Source organism: Cheilinus undulatus, linkage group 24, assembly GCF_018320785.1.
Source record: "Cheilinus undulatus linkage group 24, ASM1832078v1, whole genome shotgun sequence".
NCBI classification, from domain to species: domain Eukaryota; kingdom Metazoa; phylum Chordata; class Actinopteri; order Labriformes; family Labridae; genus Cheilinus; species Cheilinus undulatus.
Window position 1 is genome coordinate 6,537,910 of NC_054888.1, and position 25,507 is coordinate 6,563,416.

Below are 25,507 nucleotides of genomic sequence, written 5' to 3' on the forward strand. Positions count from 1 at the left end.
TTAAGTTTTAAAATCATAAACAACACTACTTTTAAACAGTATGTACATAGCCAGCAGGGACGGCCTGAATGTGGATCATTATTTAGATAAGATGTTTGAATGGAACCATATTAGCATCAACAAATTTGACAATGAAGTCGTTCTCATTTTAGAGACATAAAATATTGAAATATTCCAAAAATAGTTTTCAGGATAAGCAGTTAAAGCAGAACAGGCATGTCGTTGCTAATCCAGATCATTCTCGTTGAATTTTCTTTCAGTTTTGGTACTAATATGAACATATCCCAAAAGCTAACAATGTAATAATGCCACCTGTTAAAGGGTTAAAACCTCCTTTTATTCAGTTGTTGATCACATGACAAAGTACTGTACCATGCTTTCTAAACCGTCAGATCTTCAGTTCTATTTTTAACCACAAGCTGCTTCAGGCAAAAGAGAGAGAGAATGTGGTTTGAATTAAACAAGTAAGTGTGTTGCCAAAATATTAAGGAAATTTGGACTGTGTGCAAGAATTTGCTTGCCATTTTTACTAATAATTAAAAAAAAAAACGGACAAAATGTTGGGAGCCTAGGACTTGTAATTTTCTCCCTGTGTGATATTAAGAGCTATTAATATTGTTTGATATTTACAACTAGAGCTGACACACTGGTGGTTATCCCTACAGTGAAAGTGCATATCACGGTTAAGAAAAGGGGTTAGAATGTTTTCTGCAGTAGTGTGAGTCACAGATATGAACATGAGGCCCTTTACCCTCTGAAATCTGATCAGTTCATCTCTGAGTTGTAGTAGACGTTAGGGCTGAATGATTTGCAAAAATAATTTGATTGTGATTTTGTTCCTAAATATTGAGATTGCGATGTAATATACGATTATTCTTGGGTTAATCTTGTGTTTTTTTTTGACAAATACAAACAATAAATAATTCCATGAGTAAGACCATGTGTACTGAAAACAATGAAACTATTTCAGAAGCAATTCCTTCATAGTAGCATGAATCTGAATATTGGGGTGTAACAAGCTCTAAGCTATAAAGGAGGCGGCTGGGGTGGAGGAGGTGAGGCTGGCTACCAGCTGATCACAGCTGGTAGCCTGGCTTCATCAGTTTTAGATAGAAAGAGCTAACTGTTTTTGCTTGTATTGTAAATGTGATGTCATTTGCTTTGTTCAGGGACATTATCATTTTTATGTCACTCATTTTGATAAAGAAAAACATACATAAAACACAAAAAGGAGGATTTGTGTAAACCATTATAAAAAAATTGACACTTAAACAATTAATTGGGCTTTTTACCTCGATTAGGATTAATGAACGATTATTCCACCCTCAGCCTCTGACTCTGTTTGTTCTATAAAATACTTGTATAATTTTCAAACAGATAACTGAAAGGAACATGCAGTGATGATCAGTTTATGGTTATTTACTGAGACAACTGAAATCAAAACACATCAGCTGGAATGAAACTAACACTTCTTCTTCTCTTGGGTTTCCAGCAGACTACATGACTTGTGACACCTGGCTTCTTATCATGTGACTACACAGCTAGTAGTTTGTTTTAAAGTGGCTGGTACATTAGAGAGAGATAATACAAGGGAGATAATGAAATAATTGACACGGCAGATTTACATCGGTTATAGGCTCTAAATGTCGGTTTCGATTATTTTTCGTTTAATTGCCCAGCTCTAGTGGACGTTAATGCAAAGATTTAAGAAAATCTCAAACAAGGGATGAACATGAGGCCCTGTTTCCTTAACCTTTGACCTATGATCTTCAAAATCTAATGGGTTCAGCTTGAGACAATGGTCCAAAGTTTGAACAAAAGCATCCCTCAGGTCATTTATAAGCTATCATGCCCACAAATAAAGGATGAACATGAGGCTCAATGACCTCAGCCTTTCCTTTTACCTCCATAATCTACTAATAAGCTCGTGTTGTTTAACATTCTGATGTGTGACAGCCACAAAGTGATGGTTTCACTTTCTCAACTCTGTTTTCTGTCTGAACCATTTGCATTGGATTTATGTAGCGATCCATCTGCGAACTCAAATTACTTGTGCAGTAAGAATAGTCTTTACAGTTCAAAAGAAGAACTGTTGACTGAAGGAGATGCTCTGACACTACCTGTTGCTCACCTTTCCCAATCTCATGCATAGATCAGCAACATTCATTATGCTGAATATTGATCTCTGAATATGATGAACTCTAGATATGAAGAGTCATGTGGAAACACATCAGTATTTGAATCAGTAAGAAGTTAAATTTGAGGAAAGTCTTCACAATAGGCTAAAATGCCGATATAGGAGCTGGCAAACTTCTTCTATAGCAGACTTCTAGTGCCATAAAAAGCTGTACAACTGAATTTATAGGATTAAAGGTTTAAAAAATTTGTCTTTCCGCTGTGCAAATATCCAAATAATATTTTACTCACAAGAGCATACATCCTCTAAGATAAATCACAAACTTGTTATCAAGCATCCCAGCTGTCTGTCTCTGTATTAAAACAAAGACTAAATGAAGGCTTACAGGAGCTTTTGCAGCGGCGCGGCGTCCCCCCTCCTGTGTGCTTTTGGATTATAGATTGGGCCTTTAATAATCAATGACAGTGTGGTTGTTGGAGCAGATTAGCGGCGTAATCTCCTGTGTATGCCTTTATAATACTCTTTACACTGTAACTCTCAGAAGCAATAAAAAGCCCCGGCTTAGCACTGCTGCAGCTAATGTTTGCCGCCATATTGGTTCCCATGGAGCGTCATTGTTGGGTTTATTTGTTGCCCTGCTCACTCTGTGGGTTTTATTTGAAGCTATTTTTGAAGTGACATTTCTAGAGTTTCTTCAGATCAATAAAGAAGGTGATGCGACAGCTTCTGAAGCCGCATCTCAGATTGATAAAGGAAATAATCTTGCAGATGAAATGTTTTAAGTCATCACAGCATCCTCCTACACCGCCTCTGCAAAGCAAACCTCTCCATCTCTCAGCGAGGCAGGAGGTCACATCTGTTGTAATCACGCCAGAGCGATGCCCTCTTCATTTACATTTCTCCGTGTTTATTGAGGTGTGAGGCGCCGGCACGCAAACGCCATTATTCTGCCCGCCTCCCCCGGCTGATTTTCCCAGCACGCTCTGCTGATAGAGGTGAGCCGACGACAGCCCCGGCGGAAGACGACCCGGCGCTCTGCGGGGGCAACAAGTGTAACGCAGTAATTATGAGAAACGGACAGCAATCAAGCCCGGCCGTGCATCTTCACAGCCCACAGTGGGAGACATCACACTCACGATTTGGAGAGTTTAGTGGGAAAGGCTCCTTTGTGTGAAAAGCTCTGTGTGAGAGGGATTGCAGCTGGATTGGCAGCTGGGATTTAGAGGCTGAGGTTCACAGAAAAATCTTTTTTGGAGGGGTTTGGGGGGAAGGATGAAGCTTGAGTTTGAAAACATACTTTCACTCAGCTGTGCCCTCTTTGCTTTAAGGTTATTTGAGGATTCTGAAAGTTTCTCTTCTGCAGGAGCACACTGCAGTTAGCTTTGTCACAGTAAAACCCATCCATTTGATCTTCCCCCTTTTTTGATGTGGTATTTGTTTAAGATAAAGCTTTCTTTGTCCGTATTATTCTGCTCCTTACAGCTAGGCTGACTTATCAGGAGACTCAGAACCACAGATGACTTTATTGGCATGCACTAGCACATTGCAGTGAAGTCAGCAGTTCCTACTGGAAGAATTGGTTCCCCTGGACACCAGCTACAATAACATTTCCACCCATTTTCCTCTAGTGTGTGGGAGCATTTTACATCAGGACAAACAAACTGATAACACATTTAAAAGTGCAGACATGCACTATGAGAGAGGAATAAAAAGTTTGCCTTAAGCTACTGATTACTATAAACATGGTCTTTTCTATTATTCATTTAAAGCAGTGTTTCTCAACCAAAGAGCCAAACTGTTGAAAAACACCTTTACAAGAGCCACAATCTAAGTGGTAAAAGTGGCAAAAAATGGGTTAAAGTGGCAATAAAAATAAGTGAAAGGGGGCAAAATGGTCAAAAAGTATCAAATAACGGTGGAAAGGGGCAAAATTGGCATATAAAGATTAATACTGGGTGAAAAGCGACATAAATGGGGGAGAAAAAGTGGAAGAAAAGGACAAAAAGTGGCAAAATGTGGGTGAGAAGAGTCAAAAATGTGTTACATGGAGCAAAAATGGTCCAAAGTGGTAAAAACATGACAAAAAATGAGTGGAAAGTGACTTAAATGGGCAAAAGGCAGCCAAAGGTGGGGGAATGGGCAAAAAAACAACAAGGAGTTGCAAAAATTTGGGAAAAAAGTGGCATTTAATGGCAAAAGGCAGCTTAAATAGGTGAAAAGTGGCAAAAATGAGAAAAAATAGTAAAAAAAACAGAATTTTCATCAAGACTGAACTGATAAGTTTGTGATTCTCATGTATCTTGTTTGCCAGTGAGGGCTGACAGGTATATCTCTGTGAAATGGATCAAATATTAAACCAATCTGGACAGTTTTTCCAATCTTAATTGTTCCTCAACTTCAACATTTTTTCTCCTCTGAATATTCTGAGTTTGATAAAGTTCTGGGGGCCGGATGGAAAGATGTGGGGGGCCTGATGTGGTCGGCAGGCCACCAGCTGTAGAGGGTGAATGTTTTTGTCTTCTGACAGTGGTCAAGTCAGCAGTCTTCCCCGTGATTGCAGTTGTGTGTACTGAACCAGAGTGAGAGAATAAGACTCAGAAACCTAACATGCTAATATTTTGAGATGGTTGATTTTTGATTATCCAGAGCTTTAAGCCTTAATCACCATGTTTAAAACAGAAAAAGAAGTCTTAATAGTTTCACTTTGTATGAGAAGAATCCAGAGTTTATGGCGGTTTAACATTTTGATGCAAGTCGTGGGGAAAAATGAAGTTTTTAGTAGAACAATTTATGATCTGGATTTTACAAAACTTCAGAAGCGGTTGAGCCAAAACCTGTTGCCCTGTATGTTTGTACTGAAGGGTAACCACCATGAATTGGTATCCTTTTTGATTTCCTGTATCAAAATGGGAATTGTGAGATTGTTCTTCTAGTATTATGTCACAGTTTAAAATTCTGGTACTCTTGACAGCTCTGCAAATTGGAATCGTCTTACCGCATCACAATCTCATACGCTTTATGATGGTGGCGTCAAAACATCATGACCCTTATTTCCCTTCATCCCAATCAAATCATTTTATATTGGAATAGTCCAAAACTTAAACATGACAGAAAAATAAGTAACGTAAAGCTCCAGTGAGGAACTTTGTTTTCTGTTATTTTGGTTGCTGCTGATTTTGTACTCATCTAAGTTGGGCTGCTTTTGACATTTACCACTGATTCTGTTGTTTCATATAATCTTTAACGGATGTTTGTGTGGACAGAAGATGCTTGGACTGACAGTTGAGAAAGTTTTTCTGACATTAAACCTGTTAATCAATTCATTTCACTCCATAAATTCATATAATGAAAGGTAACCTTTAAGATAACTGCTGAGATGGTTGTTGGATTCATTTCTTAGCTTATAAAAAGATGGTATCAGTAGTAAAGAAGGATGTCTGTCTAGTTCAGTCCTTGTTTTTTACTCTAAATGCAAAATAAATCACTATTTGAAGGTTTTATTGACAGAAACATGTAAAAGCCTTTATTAAAACTTTTTCTAAATTGATTCTGTCCTGTTTGAAAGGGATGATTCAGACTTTTCTAAGCAGGGTTTCAGGAGGTTCCTGTCTATGAAAACAAGACAGAGTACCAGCATAGAAGCCAAGCTTTACATCAGGGGTTATCGAGTACATCTGCACAAAGGCCAGATTTAGTCTTGACAGAAACTCTGGGGGCCAGACTTTCACATAAACAAAAATGAAATAAATATTTTGGTCTGATTGAAATATTATTGCAGTATTTGGATAAGGACATTTGTAGTCATTACCAATTAGATCTGCCCATGTTATCTATAATGTAGCAGGCCACAAGGAGACTGGCCTGACAACAGAAGTGGCTGGGTGCTGCCCAATGGAGATTAAGCACCAATATTAACCCATTTTTTACACTTTTAACCCTTTTTGATACTTTTTGCCTCTTTAACCAATTCATTGCCATTCTTTAACCACTTTTCCTGCATGTTTAACCCCCTGTGTGTCACTCTTTTTCAATCTTTGCCACTTTTCTTCTATTTTTGCCACTTTGTATCCCCTTTTCATTACTTTTTTGGACCATTTTTGCCAATATTGTACCATTTTTTCCACTCCTTACCCGTTTTACCACTCTTCTACCCCTTTTGCATCATTCCTGCCAGTTATTGCCCCTTTGTGCCACTCTTTAACACTTATTTCAGCTATATTTTTTGCCACTTTTAACCAATTTTTGATACTTTTTCCAATTTTTGCCTCTTTAACCCTATTTTTTCTATTCGTTAACCCCTTTTAAACCCCATTTCCTGCATGTTTTATCCCTTTTGTGTCACACTCAATTTTTGCAACTTTTTGACCCCTTTTTATTTCTTTTTGCATAATTTTTGCCTCTTTTTACCCATTTTTGTTTCTCTTTTCCCTTTTTTCTCTTTTACCAATTTTTGGCACATTCCTGCACATTTCCCTGCAAATTTTCGTCTGTTTATGTCACTCCACAACCCATTTTGCCACTTAGCACCCATTTTTAATACCCTCTAACCCCTTTTCATCACTTAATCTGGCCATTTTGGCTACATTTCTGCAAACCTTAATCCCCTTTTTTAATATTTACTAAAATTAGCTCTTATATTTACCATTAAAACAATTTAAATGCTAAGTCAGTCCAAAACTGTTTCAATATTAGTCATTTTTGCAATGGATTTAACAGCTGCAGACATTTAAAGCCAAAGGATTCTCTTGAAACCATCTTCTTTCCTTCTTGTCTGAATTTATTGATCATTTGGGGGCCGGACAGGAAGCTTTGGGGGGCCTGATATGGCCCCCGGGCCTCCAGTTGATGATCAGTGCTTTACATCATTACAGATGAGACGGGTATACCTTGTAATCGACGTAAAAATTTACCTTAAAAGCAATGATGATGCTTTTATTAGATGATATTCAGGATCTTAGTTCTCTGTGCACTACATTGTGACACACCACATACAGACAATCCTTAAAACCTTGTGCTACCAACCGTCCTATCTGAGCCGGAGTCCAGATGAAGGTTAATATGTCTGGAGTACTGACTGAGTTCATGTCTGCAGAGCTAGTGAATGGGTTTAAAACTACGCATCAGGCTAGATTTAAAGAAGCTTATGAAAAAGCCTTGGGTAGATTTAACAGAGGAATGTTGCTCATCTTTCACAGTCCCAGCAGGACACCAGAAATGCAAAATAAGTGGGCCTTAAATCGTCTCTTGTGACTTATAAAGATGGTGACTTCTTCCTGTGAATAAACTCCACAGTCAGGCCATGGTGGATTTATTTACTCTGAGGTATTATCAAACTTAATGAAATTTTGGTCAGCGTGAGGCTAAATGGCTCGATCTTACAGAAAGTTTCATTTGCTGCCTGTCTGAGTGTTTTGTGCTGAGGTTAACTGGCCCCTCAGGTCTAGACTCGGGGAAATAGCTTGTTTTATTCTCAGCTGTATAAGAGAAGCCGAGCTCAAATCCTGTTGTGTCACCAACTCTTTGCATAACTCTCACTTTTACAAACCCTCTCCGCTGCAGCTCAAGCACACAAGCTGGGAAGCGGTTGATCTGAGCTAATCTCAGTGAGTTTTCTGCAGCGTGCATTCTACACTGCACAATCCAAATAGCTCATCAGACAACTGAAGAATAATAAAGGCAGCCTTGCTCTTCACACAGAAGCGCAATTAATTCAAGATCTCACACATGCCTGGGCAAAAAATCGCCCAATCATGCTGCACATAGGCGTGCGGAATTAAATCCATCTTTGGTAATTTAATGAAATTCAAGTGTCTCGTCCTCACAGCTCTCATCCCAATTAGAAAAGAAAACTGCGAACATAAAGAGGAGAAAAAATTAAAAAGAACAGTTGGGTGAAAATTACAGCAGGCCCTTTTCTCTGGTTTCCTCTCTGAACAAGTGAATGTCAAAAGAACTTTGTTAAGAAAGGTTAACACGGTTATTAGCATTCAGCCTGCAGCATGTCTAATTTATTCCCAAAGTGGCGTCTTTCATTTATGGATCGGTTCCATATTTAGGGCGAAGGCGGTGGAGAGATTTCCATCACAGAATGTCATTTGGAACAACGACGTGTCTAATGCAAGACACTTAGCTGGGAGTCTTTCCTCTTTAACTCACAGGTCAGGGATTACAGTGGGTGAGGGTTTCCTGCTGTCAGAATCTAAGGCGTAATGTTGATTTAATTCATTTTTATTTTACAGGGATAGTGCAAAAAAGTTAACATTTCTGTAAATGTACTAGATTGTCTGGATAAAACTGTGAAGATAAGAGGTGGGAAGGAAAGAGTACTGTACTGTATCTTTAAGATATCTCTCTCCATTGCATCACGTTATGTTGTGTCACATTATGTTGCATCAGTCAGTGTTGCGGCACGTTATGCTGCCATCTTATCTTGCGTCACGTTATGTTACATCACGTTATGTTACGTCATGTTATGTTGCATCACGTTATGTTACACCATGTTATGTTACGTCACATTATATTGTGTCACGTTATGTTACATTATGCCATGTTATGCTACGTCAGGATATGTCAATACACATTATGTTACATCACCCTTTGTTACGTCATGTTATGTCGTGTCATGGTATGTTAAATTATGCCACGTTATGTTACATAAATTATAATATCATATGATTTATAATAAGATGTATTTTATAATAAAATTTGATATGTTATTAGTACATTACATCATCTTATATTATAATTAAGACAGTATGTTACAATTTGTGGCTCAGACAAGACATATAGATTTTCCTTCTCATATGTTACATTGTAATATGATGTAATCACTCAATGATATAAAAAACACCAAAAATGTTGAAGTCTACTAATCATGAAGCAGTGATTTGGTAAACTGAAATGCCAGGGGAATCTGCTCAGGAGATCATATTTTATTTTCTAATATAACATCAATATTTGGCACCAATGATTTAACAGTGACATCGCATGAGTCAGAGTGGCAGTATAATTCAGTAATGATAAAGTCCCATTCTTAATGATGATCTCAGTTATTTGTGTTGTTCTCAACACTGTTTATTGTTTGTAGATGAAGAGAGTTGACTTCTGCTCACTCTCAGATGAACGTAAAGGAATCCTGTCCTGCTATTATTACTAACTATTTAACGGCAAGTCAGATTGGTTTCTCCTATGGTAATATGAGAAACCCAGCCTGTTCTTTATCTTGTTTGGTCAGGATGCTGAGAGCTGGAAAAGGCTGGACTTCATTTGTTTTGTATTGAAAACAAGTGCCACCAGTTCTCATAACACCACTGCATTTTCAGATATCTGTCTGAAAACAAGAGAAGCAACAACAACACAGCCTGATGCTCTTCTCAACTCCAGGAAATGCAAAAGAATTTCACAGCGCCTCCGTCTCTCCCACTGATTAACGGCGAGAGGTGGAGGACCCATGTTGCGGCTTTGATGAGGCAATTTGTACGGTTCTGCGGGAAAAACAATGGCAGTTCATTTTATTGCAGATGCGTCTCGGGGGAAACATCAGCACGGCTGCTTGGTGGTACAGTGAGGAGTTGAGCCCAATCATAAATCAAAAGACGCTGGTGTAGCGGGGAGACGCTGGTATTACTGCTCACTCTTTAATGGCCCATGTGCTGTTTGTGGCTCCATTTGGATGCAGAGTTTGAAGCTGGCGTCTCATTGTATTCAGTTATGGAAACAAAGCCGGAGACTGTTAGCGCTGTTGCTTTTGATGCCTCCTGTGGGTGCACAAAGGCATCAGTCGATCATTGAGACATGGTGTTATAAACATCACATTTTCCTCATGAACTTAAAGCCCAGGACTCACAAACACATTTCAGACCCACTGCTTCATTTTAATCAATAACTTTATCAATAAACCACAATTGCGTGGGTGCCAGCATCCATTACGTGACATGAGGCCTGAAGACAAGCTGTCAGAAAACTTGGTGATCTCCTGCTGACGGAGCACACGGTCAAACTCTCACACGTTAACGACACAGACGGTCAGCTGCCGTCCAACTGGGCCCTCAGACCTCCAAGGGACTCATTTGCATCATGGGAAATAGTGGACGTGTGGTAAATTGGCTGCTTGTTGTGAGTCAGAGCTGTCTCCATCTGTTGTCTGGAGGTTTATTTTGCATTTTAATTCCAAAATTCAGATTAATATTGATCATGTTGTGGGTGTTTGTGAGTTATAGTGTTTTTGCAGGGAGCTACTAGCTATTATTTTCAGTAATGACATACAACAATAATTGGATTATTTCTAACCAAGCCTTCAATGGAAAATCAAAAACAATGCAGGAGTGAAATTTGGAGGCAGAGATAGTTTAAAACGTGAATTTTATGTTTCTTTTTAAAAGCAACTAAAAGATGGTTTTGAACTTTTCAGAAGATTTAATTGCATTATTGATCATAGTCCAGTGATTAAAAATGTCATTAGATTTCTGTTTTCAAGTATTACAGTAACAATCATCCCTGTGATTAATAGTGGTATTTATAATTAGATTTGGTATTTTAATTTAACTTCCCTGGCTCACTACTTCCTGACTCTTCAGTTCATCAGGTGTCAGTATTTTAAATTACCTGATCTTCTTATTGAAGAATTGTTGTACCATGACATTAAATCACACAAATTTAAAGCAAAGCATTTAGTCTAATCTATCCCATGATCACTGTTTTACAATAATACAGCTATTTTTGGCTGTGTATTGTTTCCTGTCTTGTGAATTTATTTATTTAGATTTATTACACCAGGAAAGCCTCTTTGAAAACAAGAATCTCATTACAAGTGTCCTGGTTAAGACGTGCAGACTAACACATGACACATACAAACACAGATCAACCAGTCGTGAATCACAGAGCACAAAGTGATCAGTCAGAACCATCTACACCCTGACGCGTTTTTCTCCAACACCTTCAATCTGCTTCTGAAAAGACTGAAAGAGACCATCTCCCAGACACAAAGTCTCCTGCCCCTTTTACTGCAACGCTGCCGCTGAAATGCACTAAAAACAGAAGAAGATTATGGAGCAAGCGCACCTAAAACTTTTCTCTTACCCACACATTTCTCCTGGTTGCTGCTCTGGTTGTGCTCCACAGTGGATCTAAGAACATGTTCTGTTCTCCATGCTCACAGTGGAAGGCCACAGTCATGTAAATGGTTATTACTGTTGTTGGGTGGGCTTGCAAGTGTGGGTTAAGTGGTCTATGATGTAATCGTTTCAGGAAGGATGTGTTTGGTTGTACATATGGAGATGAAACGGTTGCCCTATACAGATTTGTTCACTCTGGAAGCCGGTTTCAGGATGTAGCATTTTCAGGCTCATGTGGATGAAACGCCATTATGATAAAATACTTTTGCGGGTACTAATTTTGTGATTGCAAACAACCTATTAATAGCGGTTTACTTCCCACTCCTAATACAAATAAAGATTGAAGGCCATGCATCATGTCATATTGCATTGTTTTGCATCCTTCATATTGTAAAAAATGTTATAAATTTCACATCCTGTTGTGTTCATCGTATCTCATTACTGTGAGCTCCCCTGTGATTCCCATCCCTACAAGCTGACATGGCTGTTCATAAAAATATGTTTCCTATAAAAGTCTGTCTACATCAGGGGTTCTCAACCTTTTCAGCCCGCGACCCCAAAATAAAGGTTCCAGAGACCGGGGACCCCCACTGGACCTGAACTCAGCCGTGAACATTCAAGAACAGTCATGTGGAGACAAGGCCGCCCATTAGCGGGGATAAAGGAGGTTTCTGGGGCTCAGGCAAACTGGGGTCATCAAAATCATGGTCCATTGTAAAGTTTAGCTGTGATATATACTTATCAAAGAAACAAATATCTTTTTAATTCATTTGTGTAGTAAGTAGCCCTCTTAAGAATGTAAATTATTTTGATAAAAACAGAATTAAAATACGTTATAAATAGCTTAAATGGGTTAATAATGGAAAAAAAATAGTGGTAAAGGTGGTGAAATTGGATTTTAAAAGTAGCAGAAATGGGTTAGAAGTGCCAAAAATTAGATAAAAGTGGCAAAAATAACCACAAAAAATGGCAAAAATGGGTTAAAGTGGCAAAAAGGGGCATATTGAGTGGCAAACAGGGATTAAAAAGTGGCTGAAATGGTGTTACAGTTGCAGAAAATAGGTGGAAATTTGGTTAAATTGGATGAAAAATTGATAAAAACTGGCAAAAAAGGGTTAGCTGAGACAGAATCTAGAAGAAACGGGTGAAATGGGCAAATCAAATTGTGAAATGTGGCGTAAAAAGTGGTAAAGAGGGGTTAGTGATGGCAATAATGGGACAACAGAGCCAACAATAGGGAGAGTTGCAAGATTTTGTTTGGAAGTGGCAAAAACAGGCAGAAAAAAAGTGGTGGAGATGGTTTAACATTGACAAAAAACGGGTTTTAAGTTGCAAAAATGTGTTAAAACTGATAACACTGGTGGGAAAAAGTGATGAAATCGGTTAAAATTTGGCAAAATTGGTGTAAAAATATTAATAGTTTTTTTAAAGGTATCTGGAGACCCCCTCTCAGTGTCTCATGACCCCCAAAGGGTCCCAACCCCAAGGCTGAGAACCCCTGGTCTAGATCACTGCTTCCTAAGATCCACAGGAGAGTGGTGCTGTGTCGTCAAATTTAGATTTGCAGGTTTTAACTGAATTTTGTGAGACCCAGTGTGTTTTGTTCTGCTTTATTGGGCCTTTTTTAAGAGTTTTGGATTTTGATACCAGTGCGTCTGTTATGTGCTGGTCCTGGAGGCAGCTCTGCTTTTCTCTGGTACAGTAGAAAGAAGAAAAACTGTCAAAAGCAGGGCTAACTACAGATCTACACAAACCATGTTCCATTCATAATAACAGGATTAGACTCTTACTAATGGCCTTTTTGTCTGCCTCCTCAGAGAGATCTGATCATTGATTTATTGCCTGATTGGCTCCTTTCTTGGTCAGTCGTGTGTATTTCCTCAGCACACACCTTTATGCCGTCCTTCTCCTGCGTCAGCTCTCTTTAGCTCTGACGGCCTGCAGGAGTCCATTGGAGCGTTAAACGGCGTTTCTGCCGATGTTTTGATGATGGTAGTGCAGAGGGCTGCAGTCAGCGACTGTGTCTTGAGCTGCAGCCTCTGCCTTCATTGTGTCTTTTCTCATTTAATCAGGTGTTACCTTTAATTGGTCATTCCCATTCAGCTAACTTCTACAGTCACCGTCATTACTGTCATCGTTATTTAGTTGCTTAATGAGGCCAATTGGACTCTTGGCTTACCTCTCTGAACCACACACATTTTTCTACTGTGCAGCTTCACCGAGGCAGGGCAGTGGATTTACTACAACAGGACTTTATGTGGTGTTTGGGACTGGAGGGATTTAAATTAGCCTCAGAAGTGTGCATTATCTAGATTACACGGTGATATCAGAGGCAGGGAAGCAGCAGCGTGATGAATATTGATCACATAAATGCTCAAAATAAGGAGTAATATTTCATTTTGGTGTCTTTGTGCCCTGCAGGTACTTTTGATGAAATCTTGTATTTATTAAATATTCACAGCGAATCACCAGGAGTGAAATGCTAATCCTCGCCGTCATATCTCTGCAGTCTGTTTGTCGCTGGGAGTTTGAAAAGCCGCCAAGGTGCGGCGGCTGTGCCTTTAGCTGCCAGCGCTGCTGTTATTTTTCCTCTTGTGTTATGAACCTTTTCAGTTTGCATAGCTGTGTATGTTTGTTTATTTTTTTCTGATGCACATTCACGGATACATTCAGCGGCTGATGTTTCCATGTTAACAAATGTGGCAGCGAGCATGCAGGAAGGATGGTGCCAGGGTGTGCAGCAATCCTTTTCAGCCTCAAAAAGTCAGAAATTTCAGCCGAAATGAGAATTAGAAATAACAAAGACTGGGCTCACTTTACAGGAGCTTGTTTCTAAACCCATTTAACTGATAAAATTATTTCAATCCAATGGAGAAATGATTTTCTGTGAGGAAAAATCCACATCTGATGGTGTAATAGTTCTTTTCTCATTGTACCTATTAGTTGTCTTTGCAGTAACAACGGCCTCAGGCACAGGACTGTTTGCTCTCCTTATTAGCAGCTCCTCATCCACTTCTACCTCTATGGCTTTGGTTTTACTGCTGGTGAGGCACTGATGTAGCAGCATGTAGAGATGGGCATCTTCAAGTGTCTCTTATAATTCTGTAAATAAACTTGAATATTCCCTCCAAACACGGGTGCGTGTTCACGCCTCATACACAAGTAAACATGGAGCCTCATTCGTCTTCATTAGCAGAGCAAAGCAGCGGTACAGAGCAGGACGACTCCAGACTGAAGTGATGGGGGAAATAAGTCGTGCTCATTCATAGAGTCTGTCCTCTTCTGATTACTAATGTTAGGACAACACAGCTGTTTGGTCATAGGTTCTTGGTTCCCAACCTGAGGTCCAAGACCCCAGGTGATGAACCATGCACTTTTTGATGTGCTTTTGTCATGCTGCCATATTTGAAAAGGAGACTATAAATAAGAAGTGCACATTTTTCATCAAGTTGATCTCTATTGGTTCGAAATTTGACATTACCAGCTGCTTACTGGGCGCTGAACATGTCCAGCCCAGAGACATTTCTTGATTTTAAAATTTGGCCCAGTTGAATTTGTAATTGAATAGCCCTGGTTTACAGTATGAAACATATAAAAAATTAGAATTGAAATTAAAACTGAGTTTTAATTTCGGATTGTTTTTTTTTCTTTTCTTTTGTTTAAAGTCTGGTAACTTTTTAAAAGATTTAACCCTTTAAAACCTACCATTGTGCAAGTCAGCCAGGACATATTCTTACATTTTTACATACTGTAATGCCATTTTTGGGAGTATGTTTATTTGCTTTACATCAATATAACCCTTATATCCCAAATTTTAATAATATGTATTGACTTATGTCTTAACTACTACAATGAATTGCCTAAAAGTGCAATAAACCTAAAAAAAAAAATTGAAAATCTTAAATATTTTTTTTTTTTTTTTTTTTTTTTTTTTGCATATGTTTCAAAATACAGAAATTGCACAGCTGTATCCCTCAAATTTGTAAATGTAAAAAAGTTGCACAATATCCTTTGGCACCATAGGAAATTTATTTGGAGTCTGTGCATAACTTGTTTTTTGAGATATCGCTGATTTTGTAACTTGTAAAAAAAAAAAATGAGCCAGATGAGTAGTTGGACTCTTCATCTGAGGCTGCAATTACTTCAAAAGCTTCGCAGCAGCTCTAAAACTGTTTGGCACGACCAAATCCATAACTACATATGTGTGGAAGTATGCGAAAGGTGTGTGTGATGGATGTCTGGTGTGTGTGGGTTGTGTGTCTGAGTGTTTTTGTTAAAAACGCAGGGGTGAAGTGAGAGAGAGGGCAAGAACATGGGCAGGCTAAGTTCTTCAATGTATTCTGTGGAAAAAAATACAACTCCCGGGAAAATACACCACTTCCTGTTGTTGGTGTGGGGAGCCTATGAGGTAGGGACACTTAAGAATCATGTGACGGGTCATGCCCACAACGTGACGACTTTTATTTCAACGTAGGAAGTGCTGCAAATACCCGTGGTCTCGTTTTAAAGAATTTTTTTTTTTGCGTTTTATTGTGTATTTTTGAAAACCCATCACTGCAATAAAAAAGCGCTCTGAAACATGGTGAATGTGTGAAATGTTAGAGTATCTCCCCAGGTTTTATATGCTGAAGAATGATCGATCTATCTTATCCTGTTTCAAATCTACCGCCAATCAAAAATGGATATGCTTATCGTAGCGCCAGCGCTACGCTGGGTTCTATAGGGTTAAATGGCATTGCTGCAGCACACATATTCTTAAAGCTCACATAGTCCTGAAGAAAAGGATGTTTAGAGCCTGACTACACCACAGGGCTGCTGTTTTCTAAGCTTTGTAAGACAACAAGTCCAGGTGAGACACAATGGTTAAAACATAGCTTAGGGATCAGGGGGTTAAAGTAGGGCTGCACGATAAATCGATATTAAATCGTAATCGGATTTTTTAGTTTGGACGATGTTAAAAATATGAACATCGCAAAATCGGCTTTCCCTTTAACTAGGGTAATTACGCTGCGCGCTTACAACATAGAGGGTCCGACATTAACAGTTGCCCGAATGCCCGGGGCAACTTCAAAAAGCCGATGGGCCAGCACTACTCTGAGCTTTTCTGTTCATTAATTTTATAATTTCCTCTCTTGTTTCTGTAACCACGGAGCCCCCGAGTAGCCAGGTGCAGTGTCGCTGCCTCCATTGACTGACAGACAGCTGCACAAACTTAAAACACTTCATGAAGGTAAACACTGTCATCAGTAAAGATTCATGGAAGTCACATCAATAAATCTGTTGCCCACATAAAGAAGACAGGCTTTAACTTCCAAATTTAAGTGTTTATTATTTTAAATCCGTATCTTATTACCATCGGATGCGCTCGACAAAGGAGTGTGTGTAAGAGAGTCTCTTCAATGAGGTCATTCATTAAAGTGTGCTGCCGTGTTTAATCTGAAGTTTCCCATTTCCTCGTTTTAACTATTTCTCCAGCCACATCCTGCCGATGCTCTCACACCCAGATCTTATGACAATTACGCCGATGTGCGTCATCAATGAGCAGCCTATAACACACACGGATCGCATGTGGAGATAACGTCATATCTAGTGAAATTTGTACAAACGTGGGCGTTTTATTTGATCTTTAATGCACTAATGATCATAAATATTGTCAAAAGAGCAGAAATATAAAACCAAAGCTCCAAAATGAAGCAGGGTGAAACGATGTGTCTGGAGAGCTGCAGGTGTGAGGCAGGGCTGGTTTTAGTCATTTGGAGGCCCAGGGCAAAGACCAATATGAAGCCCCTCCCCCTTTAACTAAAGAGTTAATAATGATTGGAAAAAAAATGAGAAAGCATCTCTTTTATGTTAATAAAGCCACAGAACTACAGTAAATGTTTTAAGTTTGGTGAAAGCGGGGTCAATTTATTAATCCCTAGGGGGATTTTTCTGTCTTTGTTTAAGGTTTGTACTTTATATTTATTCAAATTGTTTGCCAATATATGAAATAAAAAATTTAAATAATTTATTCTGTTGTCCTTAGTGGTTTTACTGAAAATCGTAGTCGTAATCGAAAATCGAGATTTCAGAGAAAAATATCAAGATTTTGTTTTTAGCCAAAATCATGCAGCCCTAGGTTAAAGGGATTGACCTAACTGAGCAGATGTCCAACCAATTGGTGCTAGTAGCCTTACAATAAGTGAAATGGCGACCACCTGAGTGCAGTGAATGTGTTTCAAGTGATTGAAGTATAAAGACACCTGTGTTTGGAAAGCCAAAATACATATGAGAGACTCCATGGTCAAGAGGAAGAAAGTTCTTTGGCCTGATGAGACCAAAATGGTGCTTTTTGGCCATCAGACAAGACGCCAAACGCCACACATCACCGCAAAAACACCATCCCCACTGTGAGGCACAGGGGTGGCAGCATCATGCTGTGGGGATGCTTCTTGGCAGCTGTCCCAGGAAGGCTTGTGAAGGTAGAGAGGTATTTTAAGCTAAATTGTGTAATAAAGGTTGTTTTGTCTTTGCCTTTTTTTTACAGAACAACAGAAGAAAGACAAAACATGGAGAGGAGAGAGTGGGGACCAAGGATTGGATAGGATCTCTGGACTGATGCAGTAAGGACTTTGACTTCATATCTAGAGTGTTTTCTCTTCCAGCTGATATATATAGGCGCCCACAGAGATTTTAACACCAAACATTTAAGACTGCACCTGTTTTGATTTGCTTGGGCAGGAAAAGCAAAAGTGAAACAATGAAAGTGGATGATGGCTGGATTCCAGTCAGCTGTCTCGGCGCTGAGGAAGAGTTGTCTCTGCATATCTGTCTATTTATTTGGGCCAAAGACGACTGTCTGGAGGAAGCATCACTCTATTATGTCTTCTGTGTGCAAAAAAAAAGAGTCTCCCTTCACTGTTAATAAAAGGCCCGACAGAGTGACGGGTCTGTTTCCTCACAAAGAATCCAGCAGATCACCTCATGTCGGCTTCAGACAGTTAGCTAGCAGGTAGCTTGTTAGTTTTTGGCGTGCGATGACAGACAACCGGCACGCAGAGTTGTCAAACGCTGTGAAGTGAGACCTCCAGGATTCAGGGCTGTGAAGCAGCTCGTCCTGTCAGTTTGTGGAGCTTACGTTAGCTTAAACAGCTACAGAGCTGTCAGCATCGTTGTTATGGGTCGTCAGTCAGGTACCAAAACATTGGTGGAACTTTAAAGCTGTGTTGCAGGTTTTATTTTTATCTAAGTGTAAAGAGTTTGCATCAGTTTTGTTGATAGCTCTCATACTATAGTGCATCATGAACTCGCATCAGATTAAATGAGCCTCAGACACTACTAGAGGTCTCGTGCTCCAAGAGTCCAAGAAAAGTGAGATGGAATAGAAAAGTATACATCTAACAAGGAGCCAGGAGCACATACAAAAGGCACAGAACAGATTTTTGTTATTTCTTGCTCCAACTGCAAGGTGCAAGCCATCCAGATAACCCCAAAGTGTCTTCATATCAAAGTTATTACAGTTAGGTAGATCCCCTTAGGCACACTGAAAATAAGAACTGGTGGATACTTCGTGGTAGAATCACATGCAATAAACTCCAATGGTGAGTAAAATCTTAGAGGCCCACTTGGCCTGGGGAGGTGTAAAGATTTTATCATGTGGGCAGCTGAAGTCATGATAATCGTCTACATACTGATCAAGTACTGTTGTGGTATTCATGCTCCTGGCTTTGTTAGCTGAAAAGAGATGCTACAACATGTGCTCACTTGCTATGATTGCTTTTAGCTAAATTACAAGACCCTCTATATTGATTGTCTTCATTTGTACTTAGTCGAAATTTAAGAAATATCACTTTTATTTCGCGAAAAACTGCAATGGAAACGCAGCTTTTAATGCAGGAAGAGAGAGCGGTAGAGTTAGCATACTACAGCCAGAGATGCTAAAGTTTTCAAAATTTGAAAGTGTATTTAAAAAAAAACAATAAAAGATAGTATTAAAAGTATTCTTTCTGCATGATTAACAAGATAATCCCCTTATTTTGGTGAATCTGTAGATTATACTTTTGCATTTGTTTTATGAAAACTTCTCTGTTTAAAATGATCATGTAAAAAAACAACAAATCCAAGCTAATAGAGTGTGAGCTATTATTGATCAGTATTCTTGGATTTTTAACTGTTTCCACTAGGGCTGAACGATTTTGGGAAATAATCGAACTGCGATTTTTTCCCTAATATTGCAACTGCGAATTGTTACGTGTTGATTCCATAACTTTTTTTTATTCCTAAACAAGGGCTGAACAGTTGTTTAAACGTGTATAATTCTGATGATTTTGACTTGTATTGCAGTTCGGATATGAATTACTGCACTGAAGGGTTTTTGTCATTCTTATATTTAATAAGAAAAAAGTACAAAAATGAAGAAGGTAGGATTCTTTTAGTGGACTATTCCTAAAAATGGCACCTAAATGACTGCGTGTTATGTCATGCATAACATCTCTGCGGCAAAAAAATGTTTAAAACTGCTATTTTGACACAAAGTTCAAGTCAAAAATATTGCACCTTTTGCGATTCAAAAATTACAGCAGGCGATTTAATCTGATTTTTGATTATTTTCCCAGTCCTAATTTCCCCCAAACATTGTGCCACAAATATTCACCAAAATGTGGGAAATCAAGTGTTGGATTCTCAAAATTTACAGGTGGTTAACCCCTAGTCCTGGCGGGATTTTTAAACTGCAACGTTAATATTCATTTGAAAAGCATACTCATGATGGGTGAGTTTGACATTTGATATATCTAAAGAACTGCTGTGATTGGATCAGGAGTCAGCTAAGGTGGAACTTTTAACACTGTATAAAAACCTGATGTTCCGTTTCTGTTCCCTTTGTCTGAGTGTAATTCCAAAATAAGTAAAAGCACAACACTGTGCAAAAAGTGGCATTAATTTTCTCATTCAGGTCTTAAAAACATCTTAAAAAGTCTTCAATTTGTGTCAGATACACATGGAATGATACTGCATCTTATCGTTGTGACTGTATGACAGGGTGGGAAATTAGCACCTGCAACCAGCTAAATGCTGACATTTCTGAGCAGTGTTAGGTGAATTTGCTCAGCCAAAGTAACACAACGGAATGATGTTGTGCAGCAAATGCAGCCTATGTAGCATAAGCTACATATATAACAGAGCTACCTTGATCATGTAGCTAACATAGCTCAAACATATAAATATCTATACTCACAAAGCTACAAATCTATTGTTAGCTACATAAGTTGCGTAGCTACATTAACTTTAGCAGTTATCTTTAGCGACACTTGCTAGAGCTTGTGTCGCTAAAGATAACTGCTAACTGACTTTGTTTATAAATAAAGCTGAATTTTAAAAAATCTAACACTGGAAATACGTGGTTCCAGCCAATTATGGCACTTACATTCTGACAGAGACAGCGTCTCACAATAACCTCCAATTTCCACATACGGCGACCGAGCCGCGATCCGCCGGTGAATTGTACTGTGGAGCTCATCGCTCCCTCTCTAGTCTATCAGAGCAGTTCCACAGCGGCGCGTCCCTGGAGCGCCGCTTCATTCCAGATTCGCTGCAGGTCTATTTTCAGTGGGCCGCTGCCGAAACGCGTCAGTTCCCGTAGATAAGAATACTCTAAACAGGAAGTGACAAACGTAGAATATCTGGTTCTTTCAAAATACAGCACAATGCAATCGCAAATCCTCACTGCATCAACATTACATCTCATCCTGCGGCAAGAGCAAAGGGTCACTGAGGGGTCAGTGGGTCACAGAGCTGCAAAGGCGCAATTGACGAGGAAAAATAAACTTTTGAGGACATTTAGCTATAAAACCACAAACCGTTTTGGCAAACATTAACCTTTTAATGTCCTAATGTACTCACCCAATGGCAGAAGCAATAATATCACAGACTTAGCTCGAGCTGGTCGGAGCAAACCCCTGGTGCTTTGGTGCGTGGCGCAGTCGTCCTATGTGGAGTTTGCAGGTATGGTCTGCTAGAGGAGCTGTCTGAGATCTACAGTCTGCAGCCAGAGCATCTTGGATATCATGCACAATATTTGTAATTTTTACAGGTCAGACACTCATAATGCTGTAGAATTCCATTGAAACATTTCAGTGTAATGAATAGTGTTTAACTTTGACTATTATAAGCCCTGATTATTATATCATACCTTATTTCATTATTGATCATTAAATTAAAGTGGCTGGTAAAAAACAAAAAAACGCTGCTAGATTTTTGAATCCACCAGCCACTGTGGCAAGTAGACAAATAAGCTGATTTCCAACCTCATCGTATCATATCTAGTGGTAGTGGTGGATCATTTTGACTGACCTAACTGAGCCATAACGTGTTGTAGCGTGTGATTTTGTTTCATGTCTTATTGTTTCATGTATTTTCAGTGAGCATGTGATTTCCATCCCATCAGCTTTTCCATGCAGAATGAGTCTCAGTTTTAATTTTTAGTAATCACATTGATTGCAGGAACTGTAATTACTTAGTCCTCTCAGCAGTCTGATTTGCATGACTGCGAGCTTTAAAAGTCAGATCTGTTTAACCATCCACCAGCTCAGAGGGCATGTTCAGCATGTCCTTGTTTTGTTTTCCTCCTTTTCCTCCCTAACCTCAAAAATGAGTCCCATAATTGAGAGAGAATGGCTCTGAAAGCCTGATGATGACGCGTAATGCATGGCGCTTTTCCCCCCTCTCCGAGTCATTTAGTTATTATTCACACTGAGACTCTTTCTGAGCAGTGGGTGGCTGCACTGTAACATTAAAAAACCTCCCCAAAAAGACGACAATGTAGTCCTTCTAGTCCAGGATCTGGCACAAAAGAAGGACAAAATGAGAACCTAAATGTTATTTCTCTCTGTATTGAACTGAAACAGCAAAGGGAATGAAGACGGCACAGATAGCAGCGGTGAGTGGAGAATACAGAGCGAGAAACAGACACGCTATGAAGAAAAATATTCTGTTTTTGCACACCACTCATCCTCCACAGTTGCTCTATGCATAAATGAATACAGATAGCTGGGTGAAATCAGTGCAGCTAAGAAGTAGCTTGGCACAAGATGTTGCTGCTAATCAGTCCCCTCAACCGACGGCCAGAGCCAGCATGCAAAACCACCTCACACAACTCTGAAACAATCACTTCCCTTTCACATTTCTTCATGCATTCATCCCACATGCACCATTCTCCAGGAAATATGTCCTCCTGCAGCTCATTACACAATACCCTCACTGGATCTTGTTTTGCATTTTGACAACTTTGGCACTGAATTCTTCACCACTCTCTTTTTTTTTTAAGAATCTGCTTTTTCCTAAAAGATTGAAACTTGAGTCAGAGCTGTCACTTCATCCAAATGAAAAAGTGGCGATAGCTCCGGAGAGAAAACATTAGGGGACGAGGGAGGATAATAAAGGTGACGGAGAGCACCCAGGAGGATTTCCTGAAGATAACGCCACATTTTCTGCTTCATAAATCATAACGCAAGCATAAAATGTTGCAGATTTAGGGATAGCAGCCCTGTATAAATAAGGAATGTCATAAATGTAGGATTACAAGACAAACAGAAGCATTTTTACACTCCTTTGAATACAAACTACCCTGCAGAGTTGCCCAATTAAACACACTTGTCAGGCTCATTTTAAAGTGCAGAAACATCCTCGACCTGTGTCTGTCTTCTCAGCTGCTTCATCCCTAATTGGAAACCCAAACAGCGCCCATAGCAGGCCTGAAACTTCACCCCTTTATTTTCACTTTTACCTTGTCACTCGCACTGTACCGTCACATCATCTCGATGCACTATTTCATGCGATGACCCACAAAAAAGCCTGCTGTTCATGCTCAGCAGAGAAGAAGACTCCTCCCCGGGTGTCATGTCTGAGTGGAGAAGCACAGCTGGAACGCTTGGCTCTGGTCAAACAGTGTTTTTCTATCAGAGAGGTTCCAGACTGAGTGAAATCACCTGGAATCGTGCACACAGCAGCCGTGATGCAGTTCTCTGAGTGCTCCTTGAAATGTTCCTTGACTTCTTTTGAAAGCAAGCTGTCACTGAACAACACAGGAAGCATTTTTAGAAGTATTTGCCAGCAGTTTTTCTTTTATTTTAGTTCTGAGGGAAAACTTAACTGCCCCCAAAAGAAGTTTGTGCTTATTCTGACTCAGTATTAAAGTTGTTGTTTTCAGAAATCAGCAGTATTTACTAGTTCATCATTTTACACTTCTCCCTGCAGATCCAGAAGTGATCCAGGGATCAGAGTTCCTGCTAAACTTTTTTTTTTTTTTTTTTTTTTTTTTTTTTTTTCCACAGCCAAAATGACCGACAGTCGTCAAGAATTCCAGCCAGTCCGGACATTTGCTTAAGATAGCCTCATGTGACCAATGGCCTGCATTTAAAAGCAATAAGACACATAGTACTGCTAGTTCTAAGTTAGCCTGTTAGCACTTAAGCTGCTGCCATAACTTAGCAGCTGAAAACAACCAAATACCAACCCTCTCAGAAAACACCAACAAATCTGTGCTCCGTTAACTAGGCACCACCTTATAACACAACAGCAGGTCTTAGCTTTGTAATAGCATTGTTAGCTCCAAGTTAGCCTGTTAGCACCTGAGCTGCTGCCAGAACTTTACAGCTTATAACAACCAAATACCATCTTCCACCGAAAACACCAACAAATCTGTGCTCCATTATCAAGACACCACCTTAAAATGGCACATTACAAATGGAAATTGAGTTTTACTGTCACTAGTCCCCTCTTACTGATGATCTCAACTGTAACCACCTCCTAAAAGAGTAAAATCCAACCACTGTGGTGTATTTGGAGTAGTCCCGAAGAATGATAAAAGCATCCATAGTTTATTACAGTCCTCCTCTCATCAGTGGCTCCCATACTGCTGCTGCTTATTAGCCAGGACACCCCGAGCATAAACACCCAGCTATGGGGACGTAAGATAGAATCCCAGGCTGTCCATGCCTGTCTGCAAGACATGAGTCTGAGGCAGGGAGAGAAGCAGCAGTAAACCCATCAATGACAACAGAATGACATTGATTAAAAAGTAGGAGCAGGGGTGGAGGAAGGTTCTAAAATGGTTTGCAGGCTAGAGCAGTTTAAATATGGCAGCATAAGTGCAATTAGCCAATAGTGTGCTAAGACCCAATCAGTTGGGCGTCAGCTGATAAAGGCATGAGATCAGCTGATGTCGATTATATGGCAGTGCTTGACTTTGTGGCCTGCTTGTACTAACGCTATACGCTTGATTTGTCTTACAATGTTAAAGAAGTGCACACAATTGTCTGATATCAATCGTAGGCTCGTGAATTGAGTCCAAATCATATTATGGAAGATATCTGAAAATCTTGTATCATTGCCAGAGGATTCAATATCATATCGTATGTTATCATATCCTATTATATCCTATTTTATCTTAATGTATCAGACAGGACGACTAAACCTGTGTATGGGACACGTGACATCAACAAGACATGTCCCTTCTGAGGAAGACTCTAGGAAGTTAAAAGTAGAAAGATGTCTAGTGAGAAAACACAAGGAGGAAAATATCAAGGAAGTCTATTTAGAGCACTCCATTTCCACTAACTGGTACCAGCAATTTAAGATTGTTTACATAAGTTCAGACAGTAATGGATTGCTGTGTTTATATTTTGTCTCACCTCAGTCTGACCCTGACTATAAGTCGTCATACTTATAGATAGCCGTTTTTATCCTTTCAGGGCATTCAGCTAATAAAACCGACGCCTCTGAATTTGAGGATTAAATTTTGAGTCTCAGACTCATGAGAGAAATTATCTTAAAAAAGAATATGCAACATAAGAATCATCTGTATGATTTTACTTCACTTAGTGTCTTTTAAGTCTGCACCAGAGTAATCCCTGTGGTAAATCTTAGTTTATCTGGTTAGGACTTAAAAGTTTACAAAGATAAACACTACACTAACAGAATACGTGATTAAATTCTACATTAAAGTTTAACCCAGTGGCATATATGATCACAGCTTCATGGGATTATGTTAATTTGCACACTTTAAAGCTGTGGGAAGCCTTGCATACATCAGAGTCTGGCATTCTTATCAAAGCTGGGAGACTCTCAGTGTTTAGTTAGGTTGATGTCTGTGTTTTATACACAGCTGTGATTTACTTTCACTTATTATAACCACAATAACATCTTATTCTGCTTTAGTCATGTCCTGTCCATGTGTACAGCATGGTTTTATTATGCCTCTGCTTTAGTGAGCACCCTGTTT

The 25,507-nt window shown here is 39.3% G+C and overlaps 1 protein-coding gene across 5 annotated transcripts in view; it reads left to right on the forward strand.

Moving 5' to 3' along the window:
* b3galt1a (UDP-Gal:betaGlcNAc beta 1,3-galactosyltransferase, polypeptide 1a) overlaps window positions 1–25,507 on the forward strand; it is a 240,692-nt gene that overhangs the window by 48,324 nt on the left and 166,861 nt on the right. For all 5 annotated transcript variants that reach the window (XM_041781535.1, XM_041781538.1, XM_041781537.1 and 2 more), the window contains one exon: window positions 17,777–17,852. The gene's annotated coding sequence lies outside the window, so the exon portion shown is untranslated. The remainder of the gene's footprint in view (window positions 1–17,776; window positions 17,853–25,507) is intronic.